General features: G+C 41.7%; 1 non-coding gene across 1 annotated transcript; it reads left to right on the forward strand.

Annotated features, from left to right (window-relative positions):
* Positions 1-5,123: 5,123 nt before the first annotated feature.
* LOC130937778 (small nucleolar RNA R71) lies at positions 5,124-5,231 on the forward strand. Its single transcript, XR_009068978.1, has one exon. It is a non-coding gene; the product is annotated as a small nucleolar RNA R71 (small nucleolar RNA).
* Positions 5,232-5,753: the final 522 nt, after the last annotated feature.

A 5,753-nucleotide genomic window follows, 5' to 3' on the forward strand; every position in this document is an offset into this window, starting at 1 on the left:
ACTTAACATTATCACTAACGTTGGCCAATGATCATAAGTGGCCACATTAGAGTCCACGTTAACTTAGTTAACGTGGCCTCTAACGTTAAAAGGGGGAAGGAAGCCAACGTTAGTGACTGGTGCGCGAAATTGTGATCACTACAACTTCACACAACTAACCAGCAAGTGCACTGGGTCGTCCAAGTAATACCTTACGTGAGTAAGGGTCGATCCCACGGAGATTGTTGGTATGAAGCAAGCTATGGTCACCTTGTAAATCTCAGTCAGGCAGACTCAAATGTATAATGGTGATGAACGAAAATAACATAAAGATAAAGATAGAGATACTTTTGTAATTCATTGGTAGGAACTTCAGATAAGCGCATGAAGATGCCTTCCCTTCCGTCTCTCTGCTTTCCTACTGCCTTCATCCAATCCTTCTTACTCCTTTCCATGGCAAGCTTGTGTAGGGTTTCACCATTGTCAGTGGCTACCTCCCATCCTCGCAGTGAAAGCTAATGCACGCACTCTGTCACAGTACTGCCAATCACCGGTTTGGTTCCCTCCCCTACTGGAATAGAATCCCTCTTTTGCGTCTGTCACTAACGCCCAGTAGGTTACAGGTTTGAAGCACGTCACAGTCATTCAATCATTGAATCCTACTCAGAATACCACAGACAAGGTTTAGACCTTCCGGATTCTCTTGAATGCCGCCATCAGGTCCTGCCTATACCACGAAGATTCCGATTAAAGAATCCAAGAGATATTCACTAAGCCTCAGATGCGTGTAGAACAAGAGTGGTTGTCAGTCACTTTGTTCATGAGTGAGAATGGTGATGGGCGTCAATCATCACCTTCATCAAGTTGAAGAACAAGTGATATCTTGGACAAAGAACAAGCGGAATTGAATGGAAGAACAATAGTAATTGCATTAATACTCGAGGTACAGCAGAGCTCCACACCTTAATCTATGGTGTGTAGAAACTCCACCGTTGAAAATACATAAGAACAAGGTCTAGGCATGGCCAAATGGCCAGCCTCCCAAATGATCTAAGATAGCATAAAATTAGAAGATAGCTACCAAGATATCTAAATACAATAGTAAAAGGTCCTACTTATAGAAAACTAGTAGCCTAGGGTGTACAAAGATGAGTAAATGACATAAAAATCCACTTCCGGGCCCACTTGGTGTGTGCTTGGGCTGAGCAATGAAGTAATTTTCGTGTAGAGACTCTTCTTGGCGTTTAACTCCCATTTTGGTGCCAGTTTGGGCGTTTAACTCCCATTTAGGTGCCAGTTCCGGCGTTTAACGCTGGGATTTCTGTAGGTGACTTTGAACGCCGGTTTGGGCCATCAAATCTTGGGCAAAGTATGGACTATCATATATTGCTGGAAAGCCCAGGATGTCTACTTTCCAACGCCGTTGAGAGCGCGCCAATTGGGCTTCTGTAGCTCCAGAAAATCCACTTCGAGTGCAGGGAGGTCAGAATCCAACAGCATCTGCAGTCCTTTTCAGTCTCTGAATCAGATTTTTGCTCAGATCCCTCAATTTCAGCCAGAAAATACCTGAAATCACAGAAAAACACACAAACTCATAGTAAAGTCCAGAAAAGTGAATTTTAAATAAAAACTAATAAAATATAATAAAAACTCAACTAAAACTACCAAAAACATACTAAAAACAATGCCAAAAAGCGTACAAATTATCCGCTCATCACAACACCAAACTTAAATTGTTGCTTGTCCTCAAGCAACTGAAAATCAAATAAGATAAAAAGAAGAGAATATACTATAGACTCCAAATTATCAATGAAACATAGCTCCAAATTAGATGAGCGGTACTAGTAGCTTTTTGCCTCCAAACAGTTTTGGCATCTCACTTTATCCTCTGAGGTTCAGAATGATTGGCTTCTTTAGGAACTTAGAATCCAGATAGTGTTATTAATTCTCCTAGTTAAGTATGATGATTCTTGAACACAGCTACTTATTGAGTCTTGGCTGTGGCCCAAAGCACTCTGTCTTCCAGTATTACCACCGGATACATACATGCCACAGACACATAATTGGGTGAACCTTTTCAGATTGTGACTCAGCTTTGCTAAAGTCCCCAATTAGAGGTGTCCAGGGTTCTTAAGCACACTCTTTTTGCCTTGGATCACAACTTTATTTCTTTCTTTTTCTTTTCTTTTTCTTTCTCCCTTTTTTTTCGTTTTTCTGCTTCTCTCTTTTTTTTTTTTTTGTATTCACTGCTTTTTCTTGCTTCAAGAATCATTTTTATGATTTTTCAGATCCTCAGTAACATGTCTCCTTTTTCATCATTCTTTCAAGAGCCAACAATTTTAACATTCATGAACAACAAATTCAAAAGACATATGCACTGTTCAAGCATACATTCAGAAAACAAAAGTATTGCCACCACATCAAACTAAATAAGCTAGTTTTAAAGATGAATTTGAAATCCTGTACTTCTTGTTCTTTTGTGATAAAAACAGTTTTCATTTAAGAAAGGTGATGGATTCATATTCATAGCTTTAAGGCATAGACACTAAGACACTAATGATCATAAGACACAAACATGGATAAACATAAGCATAAAAATTCGAAAAACAGAAGAATAAAGAACAAGGAAATCAAGGAACGGGTCCACCTTAGTGATGGCGGCTCTTCCTTCCTCTTGAAGGTCCTATGGAGTGCTTGAGCTCCTCAATGTCTCTTCCTTGTCTTTGTTGCTCCTCTCTCGTGATTCTTTAATCTTCTCTAATTTCATGGAGGAGGATGGCATGTTCTTGGTGCTCCACCCTTAGTTGTCCCATGTTGGAACTTAATTTTCCTAGGGAGGTGTTTAGTTGCTCCCAATAGTCTTGTGGAGGAAAGTGCATCCCTTGAGGTATCTCAGGGATTTCTTGATGAGAGGGGTCTCTTGTTTGCTCCATCTTCTTCTTAGTGATGGGCTTGAGGTCATGCCTTCTCAGTTGAACCGGCTTTGGATGCCATAAATGGTTATGGAAAAACAAAGAGCAATGCTTTTACCACACCAAACTTAAAAGGTTTGCTCGTCCTCGAGCAAAAGAAGAAAGAAGAGAGTAGAAGAAGAAGAAATGGAGGAGAGGGAGATGGCTTTGTGGTTCGGCCAAAAGGGGAAGAAGTAGTGGTTTGAATTTGGATGGTGAGGTAAGTGGGGTTTTATGGAGGTGAGTGGTGAAGAGAAAGATGGGATTTGATAGGTGAGGGGTTTGTGGGGATCCTGTGGGGTCCACAGATCCTTAGGTGTCAAGGAAAAGTCATCCCTGCACCAAATGTTGCTCAAAATCACGTTTTGAGCCATTTCTGGCGTTAAACGCCGGGCTGGTGCCCATTTCTAGCGTTTAACGCCAGGTTCTAGCCCTTTCCTGGCGTTTAACGCCAGTCTGGTGCCCCTTTCTGGCGTTAAACGCCCAGAATGGTGCCAGACTGGGCGTTAAACGCCCAACTGCTAGCCTCACTGGCGTTTAAACGCCAGTGAGTTCTTCCTCCAGGGTGTGCTATTTTTCTTCCTGTTTTTCATTCTGTTTTTGCTTTTTCAATGGATTTTGTGACTTCTTATGATCATCAACCTACAAAAAACATAAAATAACAACAGAAAACATATAAAATATAATATTGGGTTGCCTCCCAACAAGCACTTCTTTATTGTCAGTAGCTTGACAGATGGCTCTCATGGAGCCTCACAAATGATCAGAGCAATGTTGGAACCTCCCAACACCAAACTTAGAGTTTGAATATGGGGGTTCAACACCAAACTTAGAGTTTGGTTGTGGCCTCCCAACACCAAACTTAGAGTTTGACTGTGGGGGCTCTGTTTGTCTCTGATTTGAGAGAAGCTCTTCATGCTTCTTCTCCATGGTGACAGAGGGATATCCTTGAGCCTTAAACACATAGGATTCTTCATTCACTTGAATGATCAGTTCACCTCCATCAACATCAATCACAGCCTTTGCTGTGGCTAGGAAGGGTCTGCCAAGGATGATGGATTCATCCATGCACTTCCCAGGACCTTGTCTCTTTTGAGGTAATTTCTGCCTAGACAAGTCATCCAGTTCTTTGGTGAGCAAAGGTGGTTCATCCTCCCAAGTCTCATTTCCAAATAACTTGTCATTTAGCTTCATGATTGCTCCAAGGTATTTAGCAACTTACTCTTCAGTGACATACTCATCCTCTTCAGAGGAAGAATACTCATCAGAGCTCATGAATGGCAGAAGTAAGTCCAATGGAATCTCTATGGTCTCATTTTGAGCCTCAGATTCCCATTGTTCCTCATTGAGGAACTCAGAGGAGATTGGTACATGCCCACTGAGGTCTTCCTCAGTGGCGTCCTCCTCCTCTCTTTCCTCTCCATATTCGGCCATGTCTATGGCTTTGCACTCTCCTTTTGGATTTTCTTCTGTATTACTTGGGAGAGTGCTAGGAGGGAGTTCAGTAACTTTCTTGCTCAGCTGACCCACTTGTCCTTCCAAATTTCTGATGGAGGACCTTGTTTCATTCATGAAACTTTGAGTGGTCTTTATTAGATCAGAGACCATTGTTGCTAAGTCAGAAGTATTCTGCTTAGAACTCTCTGTCTGTTGCTGAGAAGATGATGGAAAAGGCTTGCTATTGCTAAACCTGTTTCTTCCACCATTATTGTTATTGAAACCTTGTTGAGGTCTCTCTTGATTCTTCCATGAGAGATTTGGGTGATTTCTCCATGAAGAATTATAGGTGTTTCCATAGGGTTCTCCTAGGTAATTCACCTCTTCCATGGAAGGGTTCTCAGGATCATAAGCTTCTTCCTCAGATGAAGCATCCTTAGTACTGTTTGGTGCATTTTGCATTCCAGACAGACTTTGAGAAATCAAATTGACTTGTTGAGTCAATATCTTGTTCTGAGCCAATATGGCATTCAGAGTGTCAATCTCAAGAACTCCTTTCTTCTGACTAGTCCCATTGTTCACAGGATTCCTTTCAGAAGTGTACATGAATTGGTTATTTGCAACCATTTCAATTAGCTCTTGAGCCTCTGTAGGCGTCTTCTTCAGATGAAGAGATCCTCCAGCAGAGCTATCCAAGGACATCTTAGATAGTTCAGAGAGACCATCATAGAAAATACCTATGATGCTCCATTCAGAAAGCATGTCTGAGGGACATTTTCTGATTAATTGTTTGTATCTTTCCCAAGCTTCATAGAGGGATTCTCCATCCTTCTGTCTGAAGGTTTGGACTTCCACTCTAAGCTTACTCCATCTTTGTGGTGGAAAGAACTTTGCCAAGAAGGCATTGACTAGCTTTTCCCAAGAGTCCAGGCTATCTTTAGGTTGTGAGTCCAACCATATTCTAGCTCTGTCTCTTACTGCAAAAGGGAATAGCATCAGTCTGTAGACCTCAGGGTCAACCCCATTAGTCTTGACTGTGTCATAGATTTGCAAGAACTCAGCTAAAAACTGATGAGGATCTTCCATTGGAAGTCCATGGAACTTGCAATTCTGTTGCATTAGAGAAACTAATTGAGGCTTAAGCTCAAAGTTGTTTGCTCCAATGGCAGGGATAGAGATGCTTCTCCCATAGAAGTCGGGAGTAGGTGCAGTAAAGTCACCCAGCACCTTCCTTGCATTGTTGGCATTGTTGTTGTTTTCGGTCATGGGTTCTTTTTCTTTGAAGAATTCGGTCAGGTCCTCAACAGGGAGTTGTGCCTTAGCTTCTCTTAGCTTTTGCTTCAAGGTCCTTTCAGGTTCAGGGTCAGCTTCAACAAGAATGCCTTT

Source organism: Arachis stenosperma, chromosome 6 (genome assembly GCF_014773155.1).
Source record: "Arachis stenosperma cultivar V10309 chromosome 6, arast.V10309.gnm1.PFL2, whole genome shotgun sequence".
In the NCBI taxonomy this organism is placed as follows: Eukaryota; Viridiplantae; Streptophyta; class Magnoliopsida; order Fabales; family Fabaceae; genus Arachis; species Arachis stenosperma.